A 15681-nucleotide genomic window follows, 5' to 3' on the forward strand; every position below is an offset into this window, starting at 1 on the left:
TTGTCGTCATCCTCTTCTAGGGTTTGGAGTCGTCATAGCTTAGCAAGCTCAGCCTCATTCTTCCGTTCCGCGTAAGTCCCTCCCAACTCAAGCTCTATGTTCATTTGGATTCTTCCGTATGTTCTCAGTTAGAGCTTTCTAATGAGCTCATTTTTGGAACTTGTCCCACTGTTTTTCAGCTCGCAAAACTCTCCCGTGAGCTATTGTCCCTCACTGTTCGAGTATCAAAGCCTTAGCTAACGTTTCCAGGTACGGGAAGTTAGGGTTCGAGTTTAAGTTGTGTTTTTATGCCTGTTTTTGAGCTTGCGAATTGTTTGTATGGGTTAATCATTGTTCTTGGGACGTGAAATGCTTTGTGTGATTGGCTGGGGTTGAAAGATAGATCTGCTGCAGGTGAGACCAAGGCGAGAACTGATAATCTCGCCCAGGCGAGTCGGACTCGCCTAAGCGAGTCTGGCGGAGGCTCGCCCAAATCCTTTTTCGCGAAAGGTCGCCCAGGCGACCAGCTCATTATTTTGAGCAAGCGAACCACTCGCCCAGGCGAGAGGGGTCTCACCTAAGCGAGATCCCGCGTTGGTTCCTGTTTCCTTTTCGAGCCCTCGCCAAGACGAAGGGGGCTCGCCTGAACGAGACCCTTCAGCCTGAGCGAGGGATTGGGCGAGACAATGCGTGGTTTGGTTGCTTGGTTGTCCTTGGATGATTTGTAATTGTTTGGGTATGCTTGATATGTTGATATATATATATATATATATATATATATATATATATATATATATATATATATATATATATAATGGACTGCATGGTATGTGTGACATAATTCATGAATGGAATGATGGATATCATGGAAGCTTGGCATGTGAAATTAATGATTGAGTTGGAATTAATGGGACATGGTATTGATATGAGATGAGGCTCTATACTCATGGGGTGGTAATGACCAGTATGGGTTCAACATATGATACGAATGAGGTGTTATGTTTCAGAGGTTGACATGGAATTATAACATTTGTGATAGTTTTAGGGTTCTATGAGTCAAGTGTTGACACGGTATTAATATTATTATACTGTAGTTATATGAATGAGTTCTTCAAATATTTGAAGGAGATAAAACTAATACATGATTTAACCAAAAAATTTCGATTGGTATCAGAATAATATTTTTTTTGTTTATTTAATGTTGTTGATTTGTTATTATTTTTAGAATTGAATAGATTTAATGGGTATTAAATGCTGTGGATTGTTCTTATTTTTCGAAATGTTGATATATATATATATATATATATATATATATATATATATATATATATATATATATATATATATATATATATATATATATATATATATATATATATTCTAAGTTGTGAATCGGAAAAGTTTCAGATTTATGTATCTTCTATTTCGGCGTATATTAGTAGAAGCATGGTCCATTATATGTACATAATAAATATATAAATATATACGAATATGTGTCTGTTATGTTTTATAGCATATATTTAATGTTAGGGATGATAACTATATATACTGAAATGACTGGGAGTGAAATCCGTCAAATGTAACTATCAAATAATATTATAATATTATTTGGAAATTTTAGGAAGTTTCGATTATTTTTATTTTTTCATTCATAATATTATTATTAATAATATGATTCCTAATGGTGATTAAATTAATAAATAAAAGTATGTATAAATTATATATATATATTATATATATATATATATATATATATATATATATATATTACAATAACTAATTATTTAATTTAATAACTAATTATACAATTGTATAAATATTTATATATAGATACTAATAATATGATTTTATACGATCAAATTCATCTTTTAAAATATTAATTTAATTTTGTACAGTTTTAAAATATTTTGCATTTTGTATAAAATGCATTCTAGAAATTTCATTTTTTAGGACGAAAAATTTATTTGTTAAGAGAATATGAGATCCAAAAAATTATATTAATTATAAAAATAAATAAAAGAAATGAATTAAGTGTTTAAATTAAAAGACAAAATGGTTTAAAATTTATTTAATTAAAAATATATTAGATATATATCGTTAAATGTTATGAGATATTGTTAAAAGATGTTAAATATTTTTAAGTGACCATTAATTATTTAAAAAGTATTTATTTAGAAAGTTATTATAAGAAACGTAATGGTTTATTATTTTAAAAGATTTATTTTATTTAAATGATGTTTTAGAATATGAAAGATAAGAGATTATTTTGAAGGATATATAAAGTAATTATTGCACTATAAATGAGTTATAAATGATGATTATTTGTTAAATGGATTTATTGAAAAGATATAGTGTTGCGTGGGTGAATATGGGAATATGCTTATATACATGAGATTTAAAAAGATTTCCTAAGAAATAGAAAAAGAAAGGTAGGAAAATATGTATATGATATTTTAGAGTTATTAGAAAGACAGCATAAATGCACACCTCTGGTCTTTGTAGATGTCAACACCCAAATTCGTCCAGGTTATTAAAAAATTATTTCCAAAATATCCAAAAAAAATAAGTGGTAATAAATTGTCTTAAAAAAATAATAAAATTGATTAAAAAGTTTTTCTTTAAATTTTTATTTTATTTTATTTTATTATTTATTATTTATTATTTTATTTTTAAATAATAATAAAAAAAAGAGATTTTGTTTTCAAATTAAAGATTGAATTAAAATAAATTCATTTGTTTTTACGTTTTCTTTATTTAATTAATTGAAATTTAAAAATTAAAAAAAAGGGAAAACAGTTTTGATTAATGGGAGGGAACAATTGATGTTTTGATAGCAGTAACTTCAATCAGTTTTTAAAGAACACGTTAATATAGAGGGAGGAAATGCCATTTTGAGGGGAGAAAAGGAGAAGATTCACTGTAATAGGATCTTCTCACAGTTTTCGTCCAAAAAAGTTCATCCTCATATCAACATTAATTTACTCATCTCCATTTCAATTCAATTGAGAGCCATAACCCAGAAAAAAGATTCAAAGGTGTATATCCGACAATTCAACGACAACGATAATTAAAGAACAAACACAAGGGAACGAAAAAGATTTGCGCATAGCAGGTTATTTTTGTAATATTACTTTCATCTCCAACTTTGAAGTTAATAAACCACAATCAAAACTGAAATTCGACTGGAAAGGAAGGGGTTTGAATAGAGAGAAAAGGGGTCACGGTGATGTGTGGTGTTGTGGAGTTGATGCTCTTTGGCGGCACGTTTTGATGGTGGATGTCTACGGTAATGGCTTGATAATATCGGAGTAGCACAATGTTGACCAGGCGGAAGAGAGACGCAAACATGGAGGCCATGTTGTGGTGCTCCGCGCATTTGAGAGAGGCGAAGCCGCCGTCACTGGAAGAACGATGATGGAGGCCGGCGCCGTTGCTAGCCGCGTCGCCAGCGACTTGGCAGTGAGTAGCGTCTATGGTTGGTGCATCGTGAGGTAGAAGATGAAGTTGGGGAAGAAGAGTTTTAGGTGATGTGCTTTCTGGAAGAATAATTTGATTTAGGTTTAGGGTATTGGGTAGATTCTTTAATTCTTCGTGCACCCCCATAACTTAATTCACACACCTATGCAAATATGTTTTATAATTGGACCATTTGTTTTTATTTTCTTTACTTGATGCACTCCAAAATGTAATAACCCCACACCCGGTACATTTAGTTTTATTTCACCTTATGTACCCGCGTTTTCACTTAGCACACACCCCACTCTTTAATTTCCTTTTTTAGGCTAGGATGTGTTTATGATGAGTTCAAATTTTTGCCCTCATTTAATATTTAAATTTGGGGATTTAATTGAATTTTCTGTGCTTAAAGATTGATTTAATTAGGATTTGTGATTATTGGATTTATTGAGTAAGTTTGGTAAAAGTGGCGTAAAAATTGATTTTAGTTGCATAAAATATTATTGGATATTCTAACGTTTGTTAATGCAGCTGGAATTTATTTTTGGTCATTAATAGTGTGGATTTAAAATATTCAAAGTTACAAAATAAGTCCAAAATCAGAAAATTCTGGAAAAGAATAAATCAGGAGCTAAATGCACCCCCAGATTTTATTTGCACACTCCTTCTAAAGTGGACCACCAAAAACCTGTTCTGCACCCCCATTTTTCACTAAGTTACACCCCTCCTACCACTTAAACTCCACTCAACCAAATCATGCCATGTGGCAATCCCCACTTTTTAAAATTAGCCAACCAGAACAAGCCACGTGTCATAATCCTCCACTCACCAAATTGACCACTCAGATCTTGCCACGTCATCATCTCCTCCATCTCACTCATGAAACCCTAACCCTAATTTTCTTCTCTCCTAACCCTAAATAAGAGGGGCAGAATTGGAAATTGGACAGGAATTAAGTTGCTAATTAATTAAATAAAAATAAAAGATTTTAGCAACTGACAGATAAAGCCCAAAGTCCAGTTAAAGCCTATATAAAGAGACTTAAGGGAGCAGCAGACTGACACAACTTAGACACTTAGAACTCTCTGGTTTTGGCAGATATCGTCTGCACCACATCTCTCATTCTCTCTTTTATTTTTCTTTCCTTCATATCATCATGTATTCCATCAAAGCCATGGAGGGCTAAGCTTTTAGGGTTGATTCCACTGTAATTTCTTAAATAGATTCTGAGGTTAGATGAATTTATGTGTTTGTTATTTTGATTATTGTTGTGGTTTTTGTTTATCTATGTCCTTTGCTACTTAATCGAATAGAAAATAATGATTTTAAATCTACATGCATGCTAATCATATGAGTTAAAAGGTTTTTAAATTAAATTGAGACTTTACTTTGATTTTATTTAGAAACTTTCATTTGATTAAATAAGTTTTTGCCAATAATTGAGACTTTACTTTGATTAGTGGTAATTACTTTAACTAAAATTAGTCAAGACATTACTTTGATTAATTAAGTTTTCTATTTGGTGAAGAAATAAAGGAATAGACATGATTAGGCATAGTAAAATTAATTGAGACTGTACTTTGATTGAATTTACTATGGACAATCTAACAATTCTCACTTTTAATTGAGATTGTACTTTGATTAAAAGTGAGGATGCCAACAAATGAATTGAGTCTTTACATTGATTGATTTGTAAATCAACAACAATAATTAATTTAGCAATAATCTCTAGATAACCAATGAAGAATCTTATTTAGAAAAAGCAGTGGAATTGACCTATTTACTATTACTGTGTTTACAATCTTCCGTGTCATTTTCTTTGCACATCAAAATCCCCCTATTTTTATAGTTGCTAGTTTTAATTGCAGTTTTAAGAATCAAATATTTGAGATCAATTCCGTATTTGTTGTGAGACGACTCAGGGTTATCTTAACCCTAACTATTTTGTTCACTACTAACTGGCAATACTGAAGTTGCTAAAGTAGTGGTAATTTGATCGCCTAACGACAACGAATCAAATTTGGCGCCGTTGCCGGTGAGTACGGTTAGTATTTCTTTTATTTTGATTTTGTTTTTATTTATTTATTTTATTTTATTTTATTTTATTTTTATTTATTTATTTATTTTACGCATATACGTTTAATAGAGTTTGTTATTTTGTAGTCTTTAGTTTTCTTTTAATATATTCCATGCAAAGTTCTATTTTTGTTTTGATTAAGAATTTCTTTTAAGAAATTTTTTGAGACTAGTTTGGAAAACTCTGTCTAGGAAAGACTTGGTATTTAAGTTGTCCACTGTGACGCACCTCTCTTTCCTGGGAGTAGACCCAACGACATCTTAACTCATTTCTTTCTTGAAATCTTTCTCCAAAACAAGAGTAGGAAGAAAAAAAACACACAGGGAAACACTTTCAGGTGGACTGCATAGTGCATGACTCGGGCCAATCCGGGTCAATTCTATCAACTTGATTCAGAACTTGAAAGGAACTTGCGTAAATCACGTAAGAGACTTGAACTCAGGTGTTCTACTAAAATAGCACCATCATCATCTGAACCTACCACTGAAAGTGTACCACTAGAATCACCTCCGGTGATTAACATATCTTCTGATCCATCACCTGAACCAGAAATTCAAGAACAATAAGAGAGTTGGCTTCACCAGATGCAGCAATTACACAAAACATGTGCATCCAATATCCAGATGGAGAATGTGAGCTTAAGTCTGGACTAATCCATCTTCTACCTAAATTCCATGGATTAGCAGGAGAAGACCCGTACCATCGTTTGAAGGAATTTCATGTTGTTTGTTCATCCATGAGACCTACAACAGTGACAGAGGAACATATCAAGCTTAAGGTTTTTCCATTCTCATTGCAAGATGCCGCTAAGAATTGGTTATACTGCCTTCCGCCAGGATCCATCAATACTTGGGAGACTCTGAAAAGATTATTTCTGGAAAAGTTTTTTCCAGCATCTAGAGTTGCTGCTATTCGCAAAGATATTTATGGGATAAGGCAACAAGAAAGAGAAAGTCTTCACGAGTATTGGGAAAGATTCAAAAAGTTATGTGCTTCCTGTCCTCATCACCAAATAAACGAGCATCTCCTCATTCAGTACTTTTATGAGGGATTGAGTATCATGGATAGACAAATGATAGATGTTGCAAATGGAGGGTCATTGGTGGACAAAACGCCAACAAATGCAAGACAATTGATTGAAACTATGGCGTCGAACCATCAACAATTTTCCACAAGGTGTAATTCTATAACTCTATTGAAGGGAACCCATGGAGTAGAAGCTTCATATGTTGCAGATCACAAGAAAATACAAGGGAAGTTGGATGACTTAGCGGCCATGGTAAGGACCTTGACAGACTTACAGAAAAAGCCTATCCCTTCTACCTTATGTGGAATTTGTGCTTCTACTAATCATCCTACCGAGGCTTGTTCTATGTTAAAAGAGACAGGGACGTTAGACAATGAACAACCTCAGGCATATGCTGCAAACATCTATGGCAATAATAGACCACCTCGGCAACAATACAACCATGATTTGTCCTCCAACAAGTACAACCCAGATTGGAAGGAATATCCCAGCCAGAAATGGGGAAATCAACAGCCTCAACACCAACAAGTCTATGTTCCACTTCAACAGAGGCAACAACCACAACCAGCTGCAACCTCTAGTGACTCAAACATGGAAGCAATGATGAAAATGATGGCTGACATGATGAAGGGACAAATCAATGAGTTGAAATAGACAATGGACGCAACCAATCAAAACTTGCAAAACCAGATTGGACAAATGGCAAATGAGTTAAATCAGATGAAGTCTCAACAAGGCTCGAGCAATTTCCTTGCACAAACTGTAATCAACCCGCGAAATGTAAGTGCTATTACTTTAAGATCGGGTAAGCAAATACATGGCCTTGGGGATGCCCAAGAAGATGAAGATAAGGACAATGAAGTTGTACCTAATGATGAAAGAGGAAGATCAGATGAAGCAACACAAGCAACATCTGAAATACCTGCACCCAGTGATAACTCTAGGTTGCTAAAGTAGTTGCTAATTTGTTAATGCAGCTGGAATTTATTTTTGGTCATTAGTTTACTTTATGCACCATGTATTTCTTCTATGTGCACCTCATTCCTATGTGTGGAATTTTTCTCATTGCACCCACATATTTACTTATGCACTTTCATTTGCTATTTCCAATTTTACCTTTTTATTTTATTAAATATCACATCTCAATCATATCATTTTCAAAAATAATAAAAAATATTTTAAATTGAAATAAAAATTAAAATAATTTTCAAAATTAATAAAAATAAGAATAAATAAAATTTAAAATATTTTTTTTTCTTTTAGTGTCTAATCGACTGTTCGCGTCGCACGATACTTCTTTTCAAAAACAAGAATTATAAAAATAGTTTTAGTGTCTAATCGACCGCTCGCGTCGCACGCCACTTCTTTTTAAAATACAACAATTATAAAAAAAATAATTTTGGTGTTTAATCGACCGTCCGCGTCACACGACACTCCTTTTTAAAATACAAAATTATTAAAATGATTTTGGTGTCTAATCGACCGCTTACGCACGACACTCCTTTTTCAAATACAAAATTATTAAAATGATTTTGGTGTCTACTCGACCGCTCGTGTCGCACGACACTCCTTTTCAAAATATAAAAAATCATAGAAATATTTTGGTGTCAACCTGGCCGCACGCGTCGCATGACATTTATTTTCAAAAATGTCAAAAGACAACTTTAAGAATTAAATATTTTAATCAAGTTTTATCAAGAACTACGTGATCCTTGATTCTCTATTATGAATGGAGATACGTAGGAGCAGGGCAAGTCCTTGTCAGGCTCACTTTCCAAAAATCAAAAGGTTTTCCAAATCATTTTCAAATAGTTTTATAAAGAATTACGTAGCCTTGATTTTTCTTTTTTAATGAGAATATGTAGTCCTGAATTACGTAGCCCTGAATTAACCCTTGTCGGGGGTCCCTTTCACTCAAAAAATGATTTTGTTCAAAATTTTTTCTTATTTATGGGAAAAATAAATATTTAAATAAACACATCTCTTTTGCAAATTTAATTAAGGGTTAAATATGTTTTTGGTCCCTTAAGTTTCAGCGAAATTTGGAATTAGTCCCTCATCAAAACTTTTGACCAATTTAATCCTTCATCTTTCAAAATGTATAAATTTAGTCCTTTTAACCAAATTTTGTTAAGTTTATTTGACGTTTCAAGCGCATTTCATGATAGTATTTAAATTATTTACACTGTTTGACACATCTTTGCTTCCATGTTAACTTAAATACTATCATAAAATGTGTTTGAAACGTCAGATAAACTTAACAAAATTTGGTTAAAAGGACTAAATTCACGCATTTTGAAAGATGAAGGACTAAATTGGTATAAAGTTTTGATGAGGGACTAATTCCAAAATTGACTGAAACTTGAGGGACTAAAAACATATTTAACCCTTTAATTAAAGGTATCGCCTTTGGGTGGGCGCTGTAGGCTGCTAATACCTTCCCTACGCGTAACCGACTCTCGGACCCTAAATTTCGTTTTCGTAGACTTTATTTTATTCTTATGGTTTTCCATAGTTTTCGAGAATAAACTATGGTGGCGACTTCTAATCTCTTTTTCCAAATCCTTTCTTTTTTAGTAAATCATCCCGTCGCAATTTAGGTTGCGACAACAACATTACCAAAATCATTAGTATTTTTATTAGAATCCTCTAGCAACTTAGAGTCATCTTCGTCCTCTAGCAAGCCCAATTTCCTTTTACGTGCCTAAAACAAGTAATGAATAGTAAGTTCCTAACTCCAAGGAAAACAGAAATCACAAAGGACTGTTTTTCTTCGTAGCAACAGTCAATCTTCACTGATACAATAATACAAAAACATTTTAATATACCAACAATCAAGCACCCTCATTATCTTCTATCATATATCTTTCTTCCTGTCCATGAAGAACTTTCTACAGGAACAAGGTTTACATAAAACTTCTACCGAAATTTTTTATTTATTCATTCATTTAGTTGATCATGTAACATACCAAATCATAATAAACATAATCAACCAACAATAGAAATAATTCATGAAATGGGAGTTGAATAATGATAAAACAATTACCCTCTCCTTATGTTCGGCTTTCTTTTGCTCCAATTCCTCAATGGCCTTCGTTCTTCGAGCTTCAAGAACTTTGAGTTCCTGTTCCTTAAAAGGCCAATTGTTGGGAATACAAGGATCCTTCTCAACCTTATTTTTCCCACTCAGCCTAAGCTTCTTCGCTTCCTTCGTTTTTTTCTATTGTGCTCTTTCACCTTCCGTATCACCTTGTACTTCTTCTTCAACGAAACCCTCTAACTCTAAATCTCTGCAACCCAAAAAGTTCACAACAATAATAAAAAAATAAACAATTAAAATCATTGCATACTATTGATATCAAAGAACATGGATTGGGTTTCTTACTCTTGCTCTTCATCACCATTTTGTGTTCTCTACCTTCACAAGCGAAAAATAGATGAGAACGATAATCCACGTCAAAAGTAGTAGAAAACAGAGAGAAGAAGGGAAAATATTTGAAGAGGCTCTAGAGCGAGCAAATAGAGAAGAGGGTGAAGGAGTTTGTTGTATATTGTTATCAAATTTTAGAAGGTAAAATTAGATAATCAACATATTAAATTTGATATTCAATAAAATTTGTTTTAGTATTCTAAAATAATTTTTTTATATCCTCATCTTTTAATTTGATATACTAAAATAATGAATTTTAATATGCCTAGATTTTTTTTATAAGAAAATATAATTACTTAAATATATTATAAAAAAACTATAATGTAACAAAAAATTTAGGAGGGGTTTTCTTAGGCTAACTTAAGCTGAATTTGTTAATATTTTGAGCTTAAATAACACGTGATTTTTGATAAATACTAGTTAGTAGTAAGGTTTCAATTTATAAAGTTTTTATTGTTATAATTTAGTACATATATAGCTTCTATAATTTAATTTCATTAAAATATAAAGTAATATATATCCAAAACTAAGATATCTAAACTAGCCTAAAAAGTGTGGGCAATCCAAAAGCGTATTTAAACCTAAAAATTGTACTGAACTGAATTGAACTGAACTGCACTATAATATGAACTAAACAGTTATAAACTGAACTATTTTATGAACTACACTACATTTGAGCTGAGCTGCACTATTTTTGAACTGAACTACACTATTTTTGAACTGAACTGCACTACTTTTGAACTTAACTACAATGTTTTTGAACCGTTTTTGAACCAAATTGCACTGATTTTGAATCAATTGCTCTATTTTTGAACTAAAAAAATAGTTTACCTGAACTGAATTTAACTAAATATTATTTTGTTATATCTAACTGCACTAAACTGAATTGTAAGTGCAATATGAATTAAACTGACTACTATATACCATATCATATTTTTGAACTGTACTATTTTTGAACCGAACTACACTAATTTTGAATCGAACTACAATGTTTTTGAATCGAAATGATTGTGAACGATTTTTGAGTTACTTAAATAACTTATTCAACTAAACATTGCATCTCAATTAAGAAACTAGGTAGTATTTACCCACTTCATTCATAATATAGGTTCTCGTAAACAAAAAAAAAAAAGACATAAAACTAAGTAAATAGTAAATAGGAAAAATTTATCTTTACTTAAAAATATAGATTTTCCTATAAAAAACAAAATCAAAAAATTAATACATCTCCAAATATCTTGTTTGTGATTATGTGGTTTGTGGATTATCACAAAACCATTAAAGCATAGCTTAGAGACATTAAAGTAAAAAGTTGTGAAAAAAAAATATCAGTCACTTCCAAAAATGATTTTTTTTAGTCAGAGTTCATGTATCCATCTCTTAAAGAGGAAAAATAAAATCTATCAACCAAAGTGTAAGGTGAGAAGTGTTTTTTTTTTTAAGTATAGGCTTGAACTTCTCCACATCTACGAGACTATTGATTTCTATAAAGTTTTTTTAAAATAATTAAAATTAACTATTTTGTAAATTAATTTATGAAAATTTTATCAAGTTTTGAAAAGAAATAGTAGTGAAATTAAGTATCAATAAGTTATAAAAATGTTATCACATTTTTAACTCAAGATAATTAGTTTCGATTTTTTTTTTGTTCAACAACTTATACTGACACAAACAATTTTTTTCCATATAATATTATATTTTAATTTTTAATTTACATATACATAATTTAGTTTATACATAAATTTCATTTTTCTTAAAAATCATATGAAAAAAAAAACACGAAATGGAATGTAGGGTTAATAAGTTAAGGATAAATGATGCATGGTTTTAACTTTTTATTTTGGCCTCTTTGAAAAAAAATTACGCTAACTCTTATATTTGGTACCATAAAAAAGAAGAATAAAACACACAGTTCATACAATTAATTGCACTGAAATAGAAGAAGTTTAGTTTTTTTAAACTAAACTACAAAATAATACAATACAGTTTTCATTGACAATAGTTTAATTCTTTTAGTATAATATAGTACAAATAACTTATAATTCAGTGCAATTAGAATAACTTTGCCCAGCCCTAACATTTGTGATAGTTTTAGGGTTCTACGAGTCAAGTGTTGACACAATATTAATAGTATTATACTGTAGTTATATGAATGAGTTCTTCAAATATTTGAAGGAGATAAAACTAATACATGATTTAACCAAAAAATTTTGATTGGTATCAAAATAATATTTTTTTTGTTTATTTAATGTTGTTGATTTGTTATTATTTTTAGAATTGAATAGATTTAATGGGTATTAGATGCTGTGGACTTTTTTATTTTTCGAAATATTGATATATATATATATATATATATATATATATATATATATATATATATATATATATATATATTCTAAGCTGTGAATCGGAAAAGTTTCAGATTTATGGATCTTCTATTTCGGCGTATATTAGTAGAAGCATGATCCATTATATGTACATAATAAATATATAAATATATACGAATATGTTTCTATTATGTTTTATAGCATATATTTAATGTTAGGGATGATAACTATTTATACTGAAATGACTGAGAGTGAAATCCGTCAAACGTAACTATCAAATTATTAATAAGATGATTACTAATAGTGATTAAATTAATAAATAAAATTTGTGTATAAATTATATATATATATATATTACAATAATTAATTATTTAATTTAATAACTAATTATACAATTGTATAAATATTTATATATAAATACTAATAATATGATTTTATACGATCAAATTCATGTTTTAAAATATTAATTTAATTTTGTGCAGTTTTAAAATATTTTGTATAAAATTCATTCTAAAAATTTATTTTTTAGGACGAAAAATTTATTTGTTAAGAGAATATGAAATCCCAAAAAATTATAATAATTAGAAAAATAAATAAACGAGATTAAATAAATATTTAAAGTAAAAAAACAAAATGCAGTACAAGAATCACACAATTTAGCTTCCGTTGAGCTACGTTGGATTAGAGGTGAACATCATTAGAGTCGGTTAAAAAGCTTTTTAGTTGGCTTAACCGACACATGTTATATGAATTTTATTTTATTGAATAAAAATGTTAGGTGAGTGAGAAACAGCTAATATATGATGCAGCGTTTAACTTTCTACATCTTAAGCGTCGGTTTTAGGGACTCCATTATATATTTTAATATTCAATATTTAAGGAAAATCAAAATATTGATTAAAAAAAATAGTATATTTTTAAAACTTGAGGTTACAAGGAGGTTTCATTGTCTTAGCCATTTCACACCGTCCAATTGCTAACCCTAACCCATCGTTCAGTGCTAGAATTCGACTGAAGCTAAATAACTTCATGAATCAACCTCTAAAATTTGGTGTTGGCCCCTGATGTGCTACCAATAAAAATCCCTAATGTGCCCGGGACATTGAAGGTTGGGAGCTAGTAACTCTGCTCATTCAAAAGGGCAGGTTTCGCTCTGCTCCGCTTCTTTTTTTTCCCTTTTTTTCTCCAACCTTTTTTCTATTTCCCATTTCCCCTTTCTTTCCAACCCTGATTTCAATTTCCTTTGCCACAACGATGAGTCCCAATGTAAAGCCCTAATTTTAGCTCCCTTTGTTACCGGTGACTCTCAAAGCAGAGGTGTGGTAAGCAACATCTCTAAAGTTAAGCAAGTCATGTGCTTTTATTACTTTCCCCTTCCATGTCTCTCGCTCTCTCACCCAAACTTGTCGTTTTTGTTTCTGGTTTCGACGATTTTAACAGAATGACGAAGGACTCATAGGAGCATTTCGCGTTTTGAAGTTAGCGAGAGCCTGATACCATTGTTCTGAGAGGTATGTCGTCGTCGTTCACTGAACCCATTCTAAACATTTACTATATCCTGCCTTTTTCTGGCTTGGCAGTTTTAGATTTTGTAGATTGGTCCTAGATTTCTCTACCCTTTTAAAAAGAAGTATGCCCTTTAAATTTATGGTTTATGTAGTTAGTTTTCCTTCTCTTGTTTGTGTAGTTTACATTGCATTATCATCAAAAGAATTGGATTATTTCCAATTCTGAGGATATATAATTATACCCTGTCATTGTTTTGGTTCCTATTGTTAAGTGATTCTATCATTTTGAGTCTTAGTACTTTAAGAAAGTAACGAAGTTATTTTATTGTAATTTTGTAAATGGCTCCTTGTATTTCTGATTAGTTCACATTTAGCACTAGAAACATCCATCAACATAGGTAAATTTGACAATTGGGAATTAGAATGTTTAAAGCATTGATGTTAATCTAATTTTTTTTTTCTTTTCTACATTCGCAATTAAAGGATATGGTACTGATGTTTTCAGGTTCTTACAAGTAGAGCAGACCTTGCACAGGCTCCAGTACCTACAAGAAAGGACAAAGGCCATATCCTGACTTTGACACCATTTCAAAAGGGGTTTTATACCCCTTATATTGGAGGAGCAAGCTCAACTTCAACCTTTGCTTGGAACTTCCCAAGCTCCTATTTCCCTTGGTGTTAAATCCGATCAAAGATTTATTGGGGGCGGGGGGTTATGGTAATAGAACCTCTATAAGGCCTGAGTCAGCACCAACATGTGATGTAGTTGTTGAGGAAGAGAATGAAACCAAGGAGGGATGGGTGGAACTAGGGGTTCATATTACCTTTGTGTCTCTTACTAATGGGAGAATTGATCTCAAAAGAATTTGCTTCAGGTATGTTAAGAAATCACCAGCCTTGATATGAATTATACAAAGAATATATACATATTATGAGGACTTATTATTATACAAAGAACACTTTGTGCATTGTATTTATTCTAATTATTTCTATTGTTTTTGCAGGTAATATAATTCTAACTTCCTGTGTTGTTCTGTCTAAGAGAATCTACTTTTAAAATATGTTGTTTTTTTCTCTTTTCTCATGTAATATTTATTAACACTTTTGGTTAGGTTTCATGCACTTTTCTGTCATTTTGAGATTTGTAATGGCACTTGTTCTTATATGTTGTTCTGTCATTTTGGTTAGGTTTTTATACACTTTTGAAGTGCAATGTTACTAGTATTTTGGTTCCTATGTTGCTAGTATATTTTAGTTAATAACTTGGAATTGCACTTCCTAAATATATATCTTAATTATAAATGAAAATATAATTTGGTTGCATATTAATTAATGTTTAAAATGACTTGAGATTCTATTATTATTAATTTGTATTTAGAATGATTAATTTTGATTGAGGCAATTGGTAATCAACGTCCACCAGTAGATTTGATAATAAATTTAATAAGAGAGGGTCCAACCTAAATTCAAATAAATTATTAAAAAAAAAAGGTTAAAACTCACGCTATTGACAACACAAACATTTAAATATTAAATTGGAAGTGAGGGTCAGACCCACGCTACTGGCAACATAGGTAAATGTGTCAAAAAATGAAAGAGTCACTTTTCAATGGGATAGGACGTCTCTTAATTGAGTCCGCTCTTATTCGCACGCAAATTTTGGATAGCATCGGTTTTTGGATTTTGGAAGGGTTTTATTGGGACTCTAATCACTTGATTTCTTGTAGTGATGGTTTAAAAATTATTTAATTAAAAAGATATTAGATATATGTCATTAAATATTACGAGATATTGTTAAAAGATGTTAAATACTTTTAAGTGACCATTAATTATTTAAAAAGTATTTATTTAGAAAGTTATTATAAGAAACGTAATGG

The 15681-nt window shown here is 30.9% G+C and overlaps 1 long non-coding RNA gene across 1 annotated transcript; it reads left to right on the forward strand.

Annotated features, from left to right (window-relative positions):
* The first annotated feature begins 13376 nt into the window (after positions 1 to 13376).
* Positions 13377 to 14975, forward strand: LOC146886310 (uncharacterized). Its single transcript, XR_014994970.1, has 4 exons — positions 13377 to 13618; positions 13737 to 13807; positions 14310 to 14679; positions 14809 to 14975. It is a non-coding gene; the product is annotated as an uncharacterized LOC146886310 (long non-coding RNA).
* The last annotated feature ends 706 nt before the right edge of the window (positions 14976 to 15681 follow it).

This window comes from Vigna unguiculata, chromosome 5, assembly GCF_037176805.1.
Source record: "Vigna unguiculata cultivar grain cowpea cultivar isolate G323 ecotype 2 chromosome 5, ASM3717680v1, whole genome shotgun sequence".
In the NCBI taxonomy this organism is placed as follows: Eukaryota; Viridiplantae; Streptophyta; class Magnoliopsida; order Fabales; family Fabaceae; genus Vigna; species Vigna unguiculata.